Below are 17,510 nucleotides of genomic sequence, written 5' to 3'. Positions count from 1 at the left end.
ATCATAAATTGGGACCATCTGTGTTTGAAGATAAATTTAATTGAATATAAATGTTCTTGAATATAGCCATGTAAGGGAATTGCAGAGATGTGCAATTGTAAGCAATTATGTAAGTAGGTACATATTCATAATTCTTAATTTGATATAGAATCTTTGAGGGTGCTGTGTGCATTTGGATTTGCCGTAAAGGTTAATCCTCAGTGAGTTCTATCTTAAAACGTTTTAGGAAATGTTCATCAGAGCCACCCTCTTCACACCTAACTCCTCATTTGATGAATTTAGCACATAGGTGCTTTTCAGATTGAATAGCGTGGGGACTTGTTTGAGCTACTTCACCACCGGAAGATAAAGTTCAGTAACCATAATAATTGACATAACCTAAGTTATAAATGTTTTAAGACTTTGAGCCAAGAGAAAACTCAACTCTCCTGCTACCTTACCCTCCCCCACTAGACTTTTAGTCATTAATGTAGTATTAAGTGGAATCTTTTATAGTTTCTTAGCAGTTGTCCTCCTCGAACTGGACAGCATTTATTCTCCTGGCTCAGCGTCAGCATATGTAGAGCCATTTCCTTGTGACTGTTTCATAGTATTTTATATACAAGACAGAAAAACCTATTTTAAGTTTTTAAATATGCTGAAATAAAGCAATTGCCGAAGTGGTAATGTATAAAACTGTACTATTGCAAATAACAGTAGAACACTTCCGTTACAATTGCTGTACTGCACGTAAGTAGCATCTCACATAAGTTATAGTGTACATGACCTTTACCAGTCTCATGCTGTTTCAATGAAATACCTTCCTAACAATAGTATGGTGCAACTATTTTTTTTTTCACTCTGTCTCAGCAATTGAGAATGTAATGAAAATTAGTGTTACTTTTGGTGATGAACTTTACATTTATTTATTTTGCATTTGACAATCTCAATGCAAGACTCTCCATTTCAACTCTGTTTACTTTTTTTTTTAATGTTGGGCATTATGCCTCTTTTGAGTTGCAGTTCTGTGACATCTGTTTTCAGCATTCACATTTGTGTGTCTTTCTAAAATTGTTTGCTTCTCTGTTTCTTGCTCCTGAGATAATTTATGAACAATTTTTGTTGCTTTTCATCTGGCAATGTATTTGCCTGAGACAGGTTGCTGGATTTTCTTGTTTTCCAGGTACACTCTACTCTCTCATCTTTTTCGTTCTTGGGACCTGTTTGGCATTTGTTGGAGTTCTGGGTTGCTTGTATGGAAAGTCTTAAGAATTAGTGGCGTACTAAGAAGCCAGGTTTCAGAGATTTGAGGAGTGAATGAATGGGAGTGGGGAAAGAAATAGGTTCTGAATGTAGATAACTTTTTTTTTTTTAAAGATTTTATTTTTTCCTTTTTCTCCCCAAAGCCCCCCGGTACATAGTTGTGTATTCTTCGTTGTGGGTTCTTCTAGTTGTGGCATGTGGGACGCTGCCTCAGCGTGGTCTGATGAGCAGTGCCATGTCCGCGCCCAGGATTCGAACTAACGAAACACTGGGCCGCCTGCAGCGGAGCGCGCGAACTTAACCACTCGGCCACGGGGCCAGCCCCAGAATGTAGATAACTTTTAAGAAGTTTGGCTCTGAAAGAGGCAAGAAATAATAGGTTACAGAGGGCATGTGGCATCAAAAGATGGTTTATATTTAAATCTTCCTAGTTAAAGGTCAAAATCACATTCTACTTTAGGGCAGTCTGATCATTTCCCAAAGGAGTCAGGACTTAAAATTATATCCTGCCCTGAAATGGGGCCAGGAGTTGAGGGGGAAGAGCTCTAAAGTACTTTTGCCATTTTTTTCTACCTAATAATGCTTTTCATTTGATTTATTTTTCCTTCCCACTTCTCACTTATTTCCAGGTCTTTCATGGCTGCCTATTTAACCAAACTGGTACTCCACGAGTAGTGCATTTTTATGATTATTCCAAAAAAACATAGCAATAACCATGAGCCTCAGCTGCTTTTGAGAAATTTCTGGTTCTAAAAGGTGGTGGCCGCCATTTATACCTGTATCATTAATGCTTCATGGCCAAATCTGACTGGGGTCCTTACAACCACTGTTAGTGAAAACAGTCTTCAGGTGAACCAACGTTACGCTTGAACAGCCCTTGTCTCTTCTTGCCCAGCTGTGGTTATCAATATACGTTACTTAGAAGAAGAGAAATCTGAGATAGTTGAATTCTTTAGATTCCTTATGTGAGGAAAGTATGATTGTAGAAATACAGAAAAATACCCAAGGAAAGAAAAACAACAGGGCAACAAAGCCCTCCACAAAAGTGGAAAATGCAATTCTGATACAGTTATGAACTAAGTTTTCTATAATCTGAACTTTCTAATCCCGTTACTGAATTTAAATGAGCTGCTGTTTCCCTTCAGAGGTTTAACTGGCGGAATAAATGGAAAGATGTCAGCAAAAAAAAGGGAGCAGCTGGGGCTGGCCCCGTGGCCGAGTGGTTAAGTTCGAGCACTCCGCTGCAGGCAGCCCAGTGTTTCGTCGGTTCGAATCCTGGGCACAGACATGGCACTGCTCATCAGACCACGCTGAGGCGGCGTCCCACATGCCACAACTAGAAGAACCCACAACGAAGAATACACAACTATGTACCGGGGGGCTTTGGGGAGAAAAAGGAAAAAATAAAATCTTAAAAAAAAAAAAAAAAGGAGCAGCTAAGACAGATAAGATTCAGTATAATCAAAAAATATATCAAAGGAAGTTGGTTATTACTAGATATGGCATTGGGACTCAGTATGTCCAAACATGATTTCATTACCTTTGATGAGATATGCACCAGAAGGAGTTACCTGAGGTATTTCTAGGAAAGGACAAGCTTATGGCTACCAGTTGACTTGCTCTCTGCTCTAAGTTTAATTTTGAACTACAATACATAGTGCAAGGCCTCATACATCCAGTGTGACTCCCCAGTTTAGACTAAAACTCGACTGTGTCCAAGCTAATACCTCTTTCTGGAGAATGTAAGACTGTCCAGCGATCTCCTACCATTTCACCGTTTGGAGGGAGGGAGGGAAAGGCATGAAAACAAATGTTAACATAGTAATTGTTTATTGTCATGGGTCCAAGGTTATATGCACATTCAGAAAGCTATTTGACACCCCTGTTTACTGCTAAGGTGATTAGTTATTAACTTCATTGTTATTTATTAATGTAATACCTGCTCAATTGTCTGAGAAACATCATATAGGCTGTTCACTTACATGCCTGAGCCCATTCTGCTTTTTCAGTAACCTAAGTAGAGACCCAAAGGTTATGTATGACCCATTGTAGTTTGAGATAACCCCAAATTTTGAGAATAAATCTTGGTACAGTCGAGTTCAGTTAAAAGACATTTAACAGTTCAGACAACTTGAAATCAATTCCTCTGATAACTGACAGGGACATGCTGTTAAAATATTTTTGCACTAGTTGAGGTCAAAATAGAATTACAGCCTTTCACATTGTGTGTGTTTATACTGTTAGACACTAAGATGGATAAATCCTCTTAAGATCATCACCATATGATCTTGGGAAGTTGGTTTAGTCATTAAGACTATGGGCTTTAGCAACAGAATGATTTGGGTTTGAATCTCAACACTTAACATGACTTCAGACATGTTTGTTATTCTGAGACTCAGTTTTCAATACTATAAAAATATTTGGGCCGGCCCGGTGGCACAGTGGTTAAGTTCACACATTCCACTTCTCAGTGGCCCAGGTTTGCCAGTTCAGATCCCGGCTGTGGACGTGGCACTGCTTGGCAAAAGCCGTGCTGTGGCAGGCGTCCCACATATAAAGTAGAGGAAGATGGGCATGGATGTTAGTTCAGGGCCAGTCTTCCTCAGCAAAAAGAGGAGGATTGGCAGCAGTTAGCTCAGGGCTAATCTTCCTCAAAAAAAGAAATAATAATATTTGCCGACTTCATTGAGTTTTGCTAAGAATTAAGGAAATATATGAAAAATGCTTAACATTTAATAAGCACTCAAAAGGGAGTATAGTGTAGAGGCCTAGAGCGTAGTCTCAGAGCAAGTTGGCCTGGGTTAAAATCACACTTCTGCCAATTACAGTGTTGACTTTGAGCAAGTTGTTTTGCTCTGTGCCCCAGTTTCATCTGTGCAGTGGGGATAATATCTTCCTCATTGGGTTGCAGTAAGAATTGAATGAATATGTAAAGCACTATCACGCGTGAGATCACTTTTTGAGGCAAAAAGTTTTTTGCAAGTCTGCTCACCATAAATTAGGATTTACTGCAAGTACATATACCCTTCAAAATTAAGCCGTTTTTTTATCATGAAGAGTATGATTTTCTCTGCCTTCAGTGTTGTAAGTCAATGTCCCATCAGTTTTGTTTACCAAATACTTAGCTTAATAAATGATACTTTAGACACTAAATATTTTGTGTGTACCATATATATGATGTGTGTATATATGTGGTACACACACATATATGTGATATGCATTGTAAATCATGAGAGAGATACATATCTGAAGGACTCTATCACTGACAGTGTAAAGATTGAGAAGATAAGGAAAGTATTGTGTAAAATAAAACCATTTTCAGGGTTTGGTCTGCAAATACCTGAAATGAGTTCAAGCTTTATAACCCACTTGAGGAATGTTAGATCTGTAAGAAATTCCAAAGGCATAGCTCAAAAGAACTGCCTTGGAGTCAGGCCTGGTTTCTGGATTCCTGGTCTGGTGACTAGTAACTAAGGTGTCAGTTTAGGGCAAATTAACTTTTTGAATCTGTTTCCTTATCTTTAAAAATGTAACATTTAGCATAGAACAACAGATACATAGTTTTCTGTAATGTATAGTGGTCTACAGGCTTCCAGCGTCAGATTCTCCTGGGATACATGGTAAAAATGCAGATTCTGGTGTACGAACCTAGATATGCTGCTTAAAAATCTGAGGGTGAGATCTGGGGATCTGCATTTTCAATAAACTCACCAGGTGATTCTTCTCCATCTAATTTTACTGAAAAGCATCAAGGTAAAATAATTCACCAAAGTCAGACCTCTAAATAACAGGCCCCCTCTCTTTGTTGTCTTCCTAATGCAGTCTTTTTTCCATTGTGCTCAGTACCTCTTATTCCTGCTCCAATTCCAAAACACAGATGTCAAAATTTTTTAAATGTTTCTGTGTATGTATATTCAGCGAAGAATATAATCCAACCACATTAACAAGTATTGCTTAATTAAAGTGTATAATAAGGTATTTTTAGGGAAATGATCAAATTATATGACCCATGTCTTCATCTAAAGTATTTGATTAAAAAAATTTGTTTTTCGAATAAGAAGCCCTGCAATACTCTTATTATAGATATCCAAAGTATCAGTATTTGGGAGGCAGAGTTTCAACCAGATCTACATCCATTTCTTTCATTCTGTAAGTATATATTGAGTAATTACCAAGTATAAGGCCCTCTAGACTATTAAACTCAACCTTTTTATTGTCCTGGACCCCTTTGTCAATGTAGTAAAAGTTAATATAGGCCACCTTTCAGGAAAAAAAAATGTTTTTAAATGCATAATAAAGTACAGTATATTGGATTACAGAGGAAGCCAATAATATTGAAATAATTATAAGATGTTTAACTTTTTTTTTTTTTTACTTGAGGAAGAGTTGCCCTGAACTAACATCTGTGCCAGTCTTCCTCTATCTTGTATGTGGGTTGCTGCCACAGCATGGCAACCAGCAAGAGGTATAGGTCTGCACCTGGGAACCGAACCTGAGCCACTGAAGTGGAGCCTGCCAAACATAACCACTAGGCCACGGGGCCAGCCTCCCTAACAAAATTTTTTTTTTTTGAGGAAGATTAGGCCTGAGTAGCATCTGCATCCAATCCTCCTCTTTTTTTTTCTTTTCTTTTCTTTTTTTTTTTTTGCTGAGGAAGCCTGGCCCTGAGCTAACATCTGTGCCTATCTTCCTCTATTTTATGTGGGATGCCTGCCTCAGCATGACTTGACAAGTGGTGCGTAGGTCCACACCCAGGATCTGAACCAGTGAATCCTGGCCTACTGGAGCGGAATGTGGGAACTTAATGGCTGTGCCACCAGGCCAGCCCCACAAGTTTTTGATAAAGGACTATGTATGCTTTAATGACTCATTAACAAGATCTAGCACTGGCTCTAATAGCTACTGTAATTTCAACATAGTGATGAGCGTAAATGATATTTCAAGTTGTCTGCAGCAATCGTAATATGAATATATCAGTTCACCTGTGACAGTCACATTTACTGTTCACACTACTGTGATCCATTGCCTACATTCAAATTTTATTAGAAGCTCTTGAAAATAGAGATGTAATTTTTCCCGTCCAAGTTCATGGACCGCCTGAATTCTGTGAACTTCTGATTAAGAACACTGGTTAGGGCTGGCCCGGTGGCACAGTGGTTAGGTTCACACATCTGCTTTGGTGGCCCAGTGTTTGCCATTTGGATCCTGGGTGTGGACATGGCACCGCTTGGCAAGCCATGCTGTGGTAGGCGTCCCACATATAAAGTAGAGGAAGATGGACATGGATGTTAGCTTAGGGCCCATCTTCCTCAGGAAAAAGAGGAGGATTGGCGGCGGATGTTAGCTCAGAGCTGATCTTCCTCAAAAAAAAAAAATACTGGTTAAACTTTTTTTTTTTTAAAGATTGGCACCTGAGCTAACAACTGTTGCCAGTCTTCTTTTTCTTCCTGCTTTTTTCTCCCCAAATCCCCCCAGTACATAGTTGTATATTTTAGATGTAGGTCCTTCTAGTTGTGGCATGTGGAATGCCACCTCAACATTGCCTAATGAGCGGTGCCATGTCCACGCCCAGGATCCGAACCCTGGGCCACCAAAGTGGAGCGCACAAACTTACCCACTCGGCCACAGGGCTGGCCCCTGATGAAACTTTTTGATGATAGGAACTTTCTCTTTTTCACAGTTGTATCCAAGGCCTGATTAAAATCTCTAGAGACCTAAGCGCTGAAAACCTTGTGATGCCTTACCTCATGTAATTCAAAATCAAAATATTTACACCATAAAGTGGATTTAAGGAAGTTATATTTCTCGTGGTGAAGACTCAGATACTTTTTAGAAAGTGCTAAACTAGGGGCCGGCCCAGTGACACAGAGGTTAAGTTTGCACGTTCTGCTTCTCGGCGGTTTGGGGTTCGCCAGCTCCAATCCTGGGTGCGGACATGGCACCACTTGGCAAAAGCCATGCTGTGGTAGGCATCCCATGTATAAAGTAGAGGAAGATGGGCATGGATGTTAGCTCAGGGCCAGTCTTCCTCAGCAAAAAGAGGAGGATTGGCCGTAGTTAGTTCAGAGCTAATCTTCCTCAAAAAAAAAAACAAACTAAATTATCTCTATTTGTTCCATGGGGAGCAGGGGAAGAGGCTGCTTTGGAATTGTCTGAAAGTGGATTTAGTATCCAAGCTGGTCTACATCCACCACATTTGGTACGTTATTAGGAGCTCAATAACAGAATGCATGAATGCACCTTTTTCATAAGGGATTCACAATTTTAGAGAACATTCATCAAGGTACAACATGAAAGACAGAACAACATAGTAGGGACTAACTATAGAACTCTATTTACTCTATAAATGAACAGATTGGAGGGGTTGTTTGTAACCCAAGTAGTGTCTCTTGTAGATAGAATTAAAGAGTAGAGCTTAGCATCTTCAAGTGGTCCCAGTGGTGTGCAACCTCCATGAGGGAGGGATTTTTGTCTGTTTTGTTCACTGTATCTGATGTATTCCAAAAGCCTAGGAAAGTGCCTGGCATACTCAGTTTATCCTCACCTGGTCAGCTTCAAATCTGTGGTACCTCTGTTTCTCAACGCTACTCAAACATTTCATTGTTAACCTACCTCCAACTGTAGAAATTAAAAATACCTCTTCTTCCTTAGTAGACATTCAATAAGTGAATGAAGAGGAATATTCAGTTTCAACAGAAAGCTAATAAGTACTGCCATAAGTATATATTTAGCAACCATTTTCATTAGGAACCACCTCCATTTTAAAATTAAGGCACAAATCTGCCCAGGGTCACACATTAACAAGTAGAGGAATTGAGAATAGAACCCAGGATTGTTCAACCTTTAAAATCTGCTACACAAGAACTACTGTATCCTTTACTTTAGGGGAAACAAAAAAGGAAACAAAGTAAATGTCCCAGACTTAAGTATCTCCATTTGGCCAAGACTACAAATGTAGTCTTTTTCCCACATTTCCCAAAGAGACACAGTTATGGGAAACTAAGACCGGATGATGAAATAAAAGTTCCGTAACTATTTAAAGCACATTTATAAAAGTCTTATTTGAAAATATATAGTATTTTTAAAACTTGATGGATAAGCTGTAGTTTATCCTGTAATAATTTTCTCTGCTTTGCCTTCACAATATGCTTGGTATCTTTTTTGCTTTTCTATTCTACCCTCCAAGAACATTTCAGGGTTTCTGGGGTTTGTGTTGGTAATTTACAGCTAAAGGAATTTTTTTTTTTTTTTTTTAAAGATTGGCACCTGGGCTAACAACTGTTGCCAATCTTTTTTTTTTTTTTTTCCTGCTTTATCTCCCCAAATCCCCCCTGTACACAGTTGTATATCTTAGTTGCAGATCCTTCTAGTTGTGGGATATGGGATGCCGCCTCAACGTGGCCTGACGAGCGATGCCATGTCCGCGCCCAGGATCCAAACCCTGGGCTGCTGCAGTGGAGCGCACGAACTTAACCACTCGGCCACGGAGCCGGCCCCTAAGGGAATTTTTTAATGCCCCCTCTATCTCCCCACCCCCCATCAATATCAGTGGGGTATATTTTCACATGGCTTTTTTAGAAAGCAGTAAAGTAGCTTGGACAAAAACATCATTGTTAATGATGACTAAGAAAATGTCGATGAGAGTGAAGAGTGTTTTTTAAGCCCTTTTGATCCACATGGGGAACACTAGAACAATATCTCTAAGTTAGTGCATATACAGATTATTACAGTTCTGACTCATGTTGGTCAATCCATAACTTGAAGAAAATAAATAGAAATTTTACATTTGAAGAAATTGGGTAGCTGGGAAGTAAAACCTGGCCTGACCTGTACTGATGTGAAGCCATTTACAGGCTTTACCCATGCTACTTAGTGTGAGCGTTCATTCACTTCACTGCAGAAATACTGTTTCATTGTAGTGTGCTCTGCTGGGGACATCCCATAATGCCTGGTGTATGGACCTTACTGCCATTCTAAACTCTCAGGATTTCTAAGTTTTGCATCATACCTGGTCCCAAGGATTTAGGATAAGGGATTGTCAACCTGTAGTCATTTCCAGAATAGTTATCTAGGTGATTTGATACTTGGGAGCATAAACACAGTGACAGCATAATCCCAGACTTTACAGAATAATTTTAATTTCCAGTATCCTCTTTTATCTTGTAGTTCTTGTGCAGACCACATGACAATTTATATTTTGGTGAAAATAATTGTGAATATACTGCATCATTTATTACTTGACCTGGGAAAGGTAGAACCCATGACTAATTGTAGGCCAGTGGAGAGAATCAGAAAACCACCTTTAAAGTTCACAATGTTCCCCAAAAGCTGATTTCAATGTCTAGGAAACAACTTGATTCTACCTTCTAACTTTCCTTCCCTTTTAGCACAAAGCTGCAAAATGACTGCCTCATAAACCGGTAAGCTGACTTTGGCAGCCCGATGTTATTGTTACCTGTAGTTAGTACACTCTTTCTTCTGCCTGACACATACACAGCAGGTATACAGCTATTGTTTAAGGAATAAGTAAATTATAAAACTTTGGATTCCTTAGTCCTTTACGTAATAATTGAATCACCCCTTATCACCTAATTCTTTTGTGACAGATTTTGTGCTAGTGAAGTAGACTGTTTCAGACAGTGAAGAAAATAGAACATTGCTTCATGAAATCCTACATGGCCTGGACTAGAGACAATTGGAATCCTTGATTCCCAGTCCAGAGAGGGCCGTGATATTTGAGAATAAAATATTATTTCTTGATAGCTGAGCTTTTATGTCCTATGTTTAATGCCATGACCATAAAGCTATTACTGTAACACTTAAGTTTATCTTCCAAAGGAAGCCCACAAAATGTTTTCCAGAATGACTTGGTTTTCGGTGACATTAATTATTGTTTTCCTTTGGGACTTGATTCTTTATGGTAACAAATTCTAAGATGATGCAGTTTTGTCTAAGGCTGTCCATCTCAATTACTTTAAAAATAAAAAAATATTGTGCAATTAGGGAAAGCATTTTTAGATAAACTGCTTACATCTGTTCTATTTTCCTGTCACCCAGTAAGGTTTTTTATCATCAGCCACAGCTGTATGAAAGGACATTAAAGGGTCTGTTCCACACTATAGCATTAATGTTCATAATAGAACATTGAGATAGGTGAAGCCTTCACTCAATCTTTCCCTACCTTCTGTCCTCCTTTATTTCCCACTTAAGTTTGCGTACTGCTCACTATATTGAGGATACATGACCACTAAGTTGTAAGTTCCTTTGAGATCAGGAGCTATACTATATGTATTTTCACATTTCCTTTTGTGCTTAAAACAGGACTTTTGTTTCTTCAGCAAATATTCATTGAGTATCCACTAGGTGTCAGATATTACACTAGGTAGATTCTGGGGCCATCAAGATAACTAAACACGGATGTGCCCTTGGAAGTCTAACAGTCTGGTAGGGGAGAGGTGGAAAAATAGGTCTGTAAGCCAAAATCTACTCGCCTGCAATATGATATTTAGTTTGATGTCAGAAGCTGCAAAGTTAAGACTGATCTGAATTGGGCTCCGGTGATAGAGCTCTTTGACCCTCAGTCTTCTCATTTATAGAATGACTGTGTATACTCTAAGGTCCCTTGTAGTTTTACATTTTATGACTATGAAACCCTCTAAAACTTACCAATGTTCTATTCTCACTTCCTCTGGGTCTGTACCTGTTGTTCTTCTGATTTTGATTTTTTTGTTTGTTTAAGTCACTATTCATTCAGTACCTTCTGTGTGCCAGAACTTTTAATGTAGGGTATTTGACCTATCTTATTTAAAGACTTACAGTGCTCCATCCTTTATAGGTGTGTAGATATGGGAAAATCACACCATGTCTCCTACTCCCATCGTGGATAACATACTCCAACAGCAAGAACTCACTTCAATGAATATTAACATAGCACTAGAGAGGGGGAAAAGGTGGTGGCGATGGATGTGGATTTAAATTGATAAGTGAAGGGACAGGAACTTGCAGTTGAGGGCCTACTGTGTGCTAGGCACTTTATACAGGCCTGTCTTCTGTAGGTCATTAAGATAGGCAGATGGATAGAGAGACATCACAAAGGGAGCCTGTTTGTCCAATAACAAAAAGAAGAAAAATTTTTTCATGCCATAAATCATTGGAAGTATTCAGAATAATTGTTTTTCATATCATTCTCTATATGAGGGCACAGACAGCATGGTACCTTTACATAGTAAGTGCTTGGTGGATATTCGTTGAATGAATAGGGATTTTTCTCATGCCCTAGTAGTGATTCTTTGGGTGTGTGGACCTCTAAGAATTTTGTAAAAACTGTGGACCCATGCAGGATGTCACCTCTCCTACTATACACAAAAAGAAACAATCAAGTCCCTTGCCTTACCCTACACCTCCACATCTGTATTTGTGTAAAACCCATACTTTTGGAGTGTTCTCAGCCCCAGGTTAAGAACTCAGCCCTGGAAATATCTCTGGGTATCTAGGCAGCCTAGAAACATAGTTCTGTTAACTTGTAGTACTTACAGTGCTGTATAGTGCTGCCATTCTTTATCAGTCCTTTGTAGATTTGAGAAAATCACACCGTGCCTCCTGACCATTAACTAATGGTCATATTCAATTTTCTTTTTTTTTTTTAAGATTTTTATTTTTTTTTTTTCCTTTTTCTCCCCAAAGCCCCCCAGTACATATACTTCATTGTGGGTCCTTCTAGTTGTGGCATGTGGGATGCTGCGTGGTTAAGATGAGTAGTGCCATGTCCGAGCCCAGGATTGGAACCAATGAAACACTGGGCCACCTGCAGCGGAGCACGCGAACTTAACCACTCGCCCACAGGGCCAGCCCCTCAATTTTCTTTTTATGAGCAGAAATTGTATCCAACTTATTTTTAGGTTCATTAATATGTGCTACAACCAAAGGACCATGATTACATTCTTTATCTTTTTAAGGCTTTTGAAGTAGGGATTATGTAATTTTACAGATAAAGAAATTAAGGTTTGTCACAAAGCTTATTTTATGTAGGTAACATATCTCTGGCTTTCTGGATGGAATGATTTCTGTTTCTTTTTTACCTCTCCCCATTCAGAAACCCACTGAAAACTCTTTTAGACCAGTGTTCTCATCTGTGAAATTTTATCTGGGTAGAGAAAGATGACGAAAAAAATTGTCCTTGTCTTATAGTGGAGGAGAATGATGTGTAAAACAAATGTTCTAAATAATTCCAAATGTAGTATGAAAACTATCCCATAAAGTTGTGAGGATCAGATTGGTTACAGGAAAACTGAATGTCATGTAAACTATACAGTTTTCTAAACACGTCTGGCCCTTACCTTGATATAAAATCCTTAAGGCCTAGTACAGTCCAGCTAGAGAAATTACTTGGATGTTTACCTAATCTCCAATAGTGTTTTCCCATTTGTACTGACAGCAAGGCAACACCTCACCCAGGCTTGTGATGGAAGAAACTCCAGTCATTTATTATTATTAAAGTGGAAAAGAGAAGAGGAGTTTACTGATCAAATGGATCAATGTTTGGAGCACTTGCTCTGTGCCAAAGGTTTTTTAATTTACACAAGAACTTTCTAGGTGGAGAGGAATAAAGTCTCCATTGAATAGACTCTCACTTACCCCAGGCTAATAGTTATAGATAACATCTGAGTACTTATTGTAAGCAAAGGCACTGTTCCAAGTACATTACATACATTTCATTCACATGCTTCTCGATCTTTATAACAACTCAGTAAAATATCCTTAATATTTTCATCTCTAATTTATGAATAGGAAAACTGAAATTTAAAGAGATTAGACAATTTGCCTAAAAATATTGCAAACTGAGACTTTGAACTCTGACAGATTTGACTCCAAAGTCTTCGCTCCATTCTGATACACTACCAAAGCTTTCAGCGTTGAGTATCAATCACTCGTCATTTATGAAGTAAGTGTGGCTGTCCATGGCAAGAGATGGACTAAAGGAGTTACTGGGCCATTTCTGAGGGAAATGGTGCCTTCCCCCACAAACAAGTTTCTTGTGGCAAAATCAGGTTGGAAGGATAAGAAAGGTTGAGGAAGGTGGAGGTGGCGTGGTCGAGCCTGTTCAGGAGCTGATTAGATCTGAGCCTCTGGCCCTTTTGCCTGCCAGCTGACTCAGAACTAGCAGATGGGCCAAAGCCCAGGCAGGTTGATTTCATGGGCTCTATACTTCAAAGGATCTGATTCCTGGCACTGCTATGCACATTGCTTTTCTGAGGGCACAGCCTTGTGAGGGACGGAACAGGATGGTCTCTATGAAGTGTTTGTGAATGGTCTATGCAGTGTTATCTCTAAATCAAAATATATACAGCTTGTTCTGTGTTTGGCAATAAAACCACAGGACTAGCTGTGAGCATGGCTGAAAATTGGGCATTTAAACCTTAAGTATTCCTCTGCAGTGAACATGGTGGTTAAGAATATGGGCCCTAGAGTCAGATAGACCTGAATTCCAATCTTGGCTCCACTGCTCAACTGTGCATAAATTACTAAGCCTCAGTTTTCTCATGTATGAAATGGGGATTAAGGTAGTACCTACTTCATACGGTTGTTGTGAAGATCAAACATATATAAAGCATATACCACAGTACCTGAGACATAGTAAACACTCTTGAAATATTATTATTCAAAGAAAACTCATTGTATAAGAGAATCTCAAAGCTTAAATTAATTGGTTCATCATTCTTTCACTTAACATGCACTCAAAAGATATTTATTATTGTGTTGGGTGAGAGGGGTAGAGAAAACAGTAATAACTTTCAATGAACAGTGAAAATAAGCAAAATATTTTTTAAAATATTGTCTCTTTTTTTAAAAAGATTTTATTTTTCCTTTTTCTCCCAAAGCTCCCTGGTACATAGCTGTGTATTTTTAGTTGTGGGTCCTTCTAGTTGTGGCATGTGGGATGCCGCCTCATCATGGCTTGACGAGTGGTGCCATGTCCACATCCAGGATTGGAACCGGTGAAACCCTGGGCCACTGAAGCACAACCCGCAAACTTAACCACTCGGCCACGGAGCTGGCCCCTATTGTCTCATTTAATGTTCACAGCAACCCTATAAAGTATTTTCCCACTTTATAGATGAGACCCTAGATCAAGAGAAGTTTGGTAACATGTCTAAGGTCATATAGTCAGTACTGTCTAACTCTAACACCTGTGAATAAGATAGCCTTTATCCCCGCCAGAGCATGTTATTCAGCAGGTAGGCAGACACGTGAACAAGGTGTCTGCATTCAAAGTGCTGTTATTGAGGTTTATACTAGGTGCTTGGGAGCACAGAGCAGGGAAGGTGAACTCGGGAGTGGGGAGTAAGGTAAAGGTAGTCTCCTTCACAGGAATACATGCTATTATTGGGACTTCAGGTGGGAATGAGGTACGAGGCTTTTGATGGTAGAGGAGGAGTTAAGAGGTCTTTCTGGGTTTCCTCAAGTCACTCTAAAAGAGAGCCTTTAAAAGGAGTCCTTTCTGGGATTCCTCAAGTCAATATGACTGCCTTTTAGATCTAACATTATAAGTGTAGCAAATTTTATGGTTACAAAGAAACTGTCTCCAGAAAGACCAGATGACATTGTTTACTTGAGGTGAAATGGTGGGGTTTATAGTAAATGTCTGTCTGTCTACATTAGAATCATCTGTACCTCCTTGGGCTTTGGAACTGAACGTAGGGTTAATAGTAGCAAACTAACTTCTATTGCATGATCATTAGGTATTAGTCTCTGCTGTGTTACAGGCGAGAACTCTTAGTTGGAGAAAGGTGGAAAGGCTTTGTCTAAGTCAGTAATCTCAAATTAAGTACACTTAATTTGGGCACATACCCTCAATATAAATAGATTATTTCTTGTATTATTATACAATTATCAAATGTAGATGAAATAAAAATTTTTCAGGAATGACATGAAGTTGAAATAAACTATTTCATCTCAAGGCAAAATATATACTTAGGATTCTGTATTTGTTATTAATGGTGAACACAAATTAATATTTCAAATAGGCTACTTAATAGTTTTGGATTTTTTTGGTCGATTTGTCAGATTTGGTTAGATCATCATTGTATTGAACCTCATAGTGTAACTGGTGCTAAGTAGAAGCGTCAATTTTTTTTGTCCTGCTATGTATCATCTTCAACTCACAGGGGTTTTTTCTTTCAGTCATCTTTTTAAACCAGTTGCTCACTTTGTGAGATTTAGTTTAGCGAAAATTAGACTTCAAAAAAATCTGTAAATCCTTTTTTGAACTGCCATATGTCACTAAATGCTGAAAGTGAAAGAACTTCTATTCATACCTCATGTGACATGTGAGCATCAAATGTAGGGAAAGTGTGTGCATGCCAAGTTCAATCCATATTAATAGAGTTTAATTTTTTATGAATAATAAACATACATAGAAGTTTAAAAGTTCTTACCACATCTCAGTGGATTGTCTTGTATACCTCTAGAGTGAGCACACTCCACTTTGGAAATTAGGGGTCTGTGCAACAGAAATTGTAGCAATCAAGCGACAGTAACCAATCCCATCTTTAGCCATGATTGGCTGAAATTCATTTATGAATGACAAATGGGAAGGGTACAACATGACTTCCCAGGAAATGAGAAGAGCTGAACATAGCCGAACCTTTGAGAGCGTGACCTGTCTGAACAAAGGTAGGACCTACAAGCATCAAGTGCCTCAAAGAAATACATTTTAGAGGCCAGCCCCATGGCTGAGTGGTTAAGTTTGTGCATTCTGGTTCAGCAGCCCAGGGTTTCACTGGTTCAGATCCTGGGCGCAGTCCTAGCACCGCTCATCAGGCCTTGCTGAGGCAGTGTCCCACATAGTACAAGCAGAGGTACTCACAACTAGAATATACAACTATGTACTGGGGGGCTTTTGTGGAGAAGAAGAAGAAGAAGAAAAGAAGAAGAAGAAGAAGAAGAAGAAGAAGAAGAAAAATGATTGGCAACAGTTGTTAGCTCAGGTGCCAATCTAAAAAAAAGAAATACATTTTAGTTTTAAGAAAATGGACCTTGTCAGACCTACCTAGATTTAATCTCAGCCCTGCTATTTACTAGCCATGCAATTTTGGGAAAGCAAAACCTCTTGGAGTCTGTTTTTCATTTCTAAAATCAGGATGATTAATACCAGTACCTATCTCACTGAGAAGAGTTTAACGGGATACTGTTGAACCCTATGTGCCCAGAGATGCTGCGCTAAACTCTTTACAAGAATTCATTTAATCCTCATAATATACTATCATGGTAGAGGCTAACTAGTTGTTCACCAAAATATTTTCCTTTTCCTCCTAGGCACACAAGAGGACTACGTTTCTTAGTCTCCCTTGGAGCCGCATCACTGTGTTCTGGCCAATGAAATATGGGCAGAAGTGAGCAACATCACCTCTAGGCCTGACCCATGAAACTTTCCCTTGCAATTCTCCATGCTCTCTCCCCTCATCTGTCAGAGGATCTAGGAGAACCATTAGGTGCAAGGGGCTCCCTGTTTCTCTCCCTACCTTTAACCTGTGTTGGATTGTGATGTGAGCCAGAAATAAACTTTTATTGTGTTAATTATTGAGATGTAGGGGTTGTTTGTTACAGTAATTAGTGTACTCTAATAAAACAAGGTTTGATAAGAACTCAGAGAGGGAGAGAGAAAATGTTCACAGTGTCTGGCACATGATGTACAATCAAAAGGGTGATTAACTTAAGAAAGATGAAGATTACTTTTATGAGATAGCTTATGAGCAAATACCTGTAAAGGTCCTTTGGGTATGAGAAAATGCCAGGAATCATTGATTTATACTCTGGTTTCCAAAGCTTTTCATAGACACCACTGGGAACACCTCAAGGAATGGAGATACCATGCCTGCAGCACCTTATGCTCTATAGACTAAGTTTTAAAAATATGTAACAACTATAAATACATTTTCTTTCTTTTTTAATAAAGATTGCCACCTGAGCTAACATCTGTTGCCAATTTTTTTTCTTCTTCCTCTTCTTCCCAAAGCCCCCCAGTACATAGTTCTATATTCTAGTTGTAGGTCCTTCTGGTTGTGCTATGTGGGACACCACCTCAGCATGGCTTGATGAACAATGCCACGTCTGCACCCGGGATCTGAACTGGCAAAACCCCAGGCCACTGAAGCAGAGTGCGCAAACTTAACCACTCAGCCACGGAGCCAGCCCTGAATACATTTTCTGTACTGCCTCGGGAATCCTTCTTCCATCTTGATGAGGTTTTTCTCTTGTTTATTCAAATC

At 39.1% G+C, this 17,510-nt stretch overlaps 1 long non-coding RNA gene across 1 annotated transcript; it reads left to right on the top strand.

Moving 5' to 3' along the window:
* The first annotated feature begins 5,268 nt into the window (after positions 1–5,268).
* On the top strand, positions 5,269–16,818 carry LOC111774326 (uncharacterized). Its single transcript, XR_011440670.1, has 3 exons — positions 5,269–5,391; positions 7,371–7,441; positions 16,558–16,818. It is a non-coding gene; the product is annotated as an uncharacterized lncRNA (long non-coding RNA).
* Positions 16,819–17,510: the final 692 nt, after the last annotated feature.

This window comes from Equus caballus, chromosome 7, assembly GCF_041296265.1.
Source record: "Equus caballus isolate H_3958 breed thoroughbred chromosome 7, TB-T2T, whole genome shotgun sequence".
Classification (NCBI taxonomy): domain Eukaryota; kingdom Metazoa; phylum Chordata; class Mammalia; order Perissodactyla; family Equidae; genus Equus; species Equus caballus.
The sequence above is the reverse complement of the archived record's forward strand: the minus strand, read 5'-3'. Positions and strand labels throughout refer to the sequence as shown.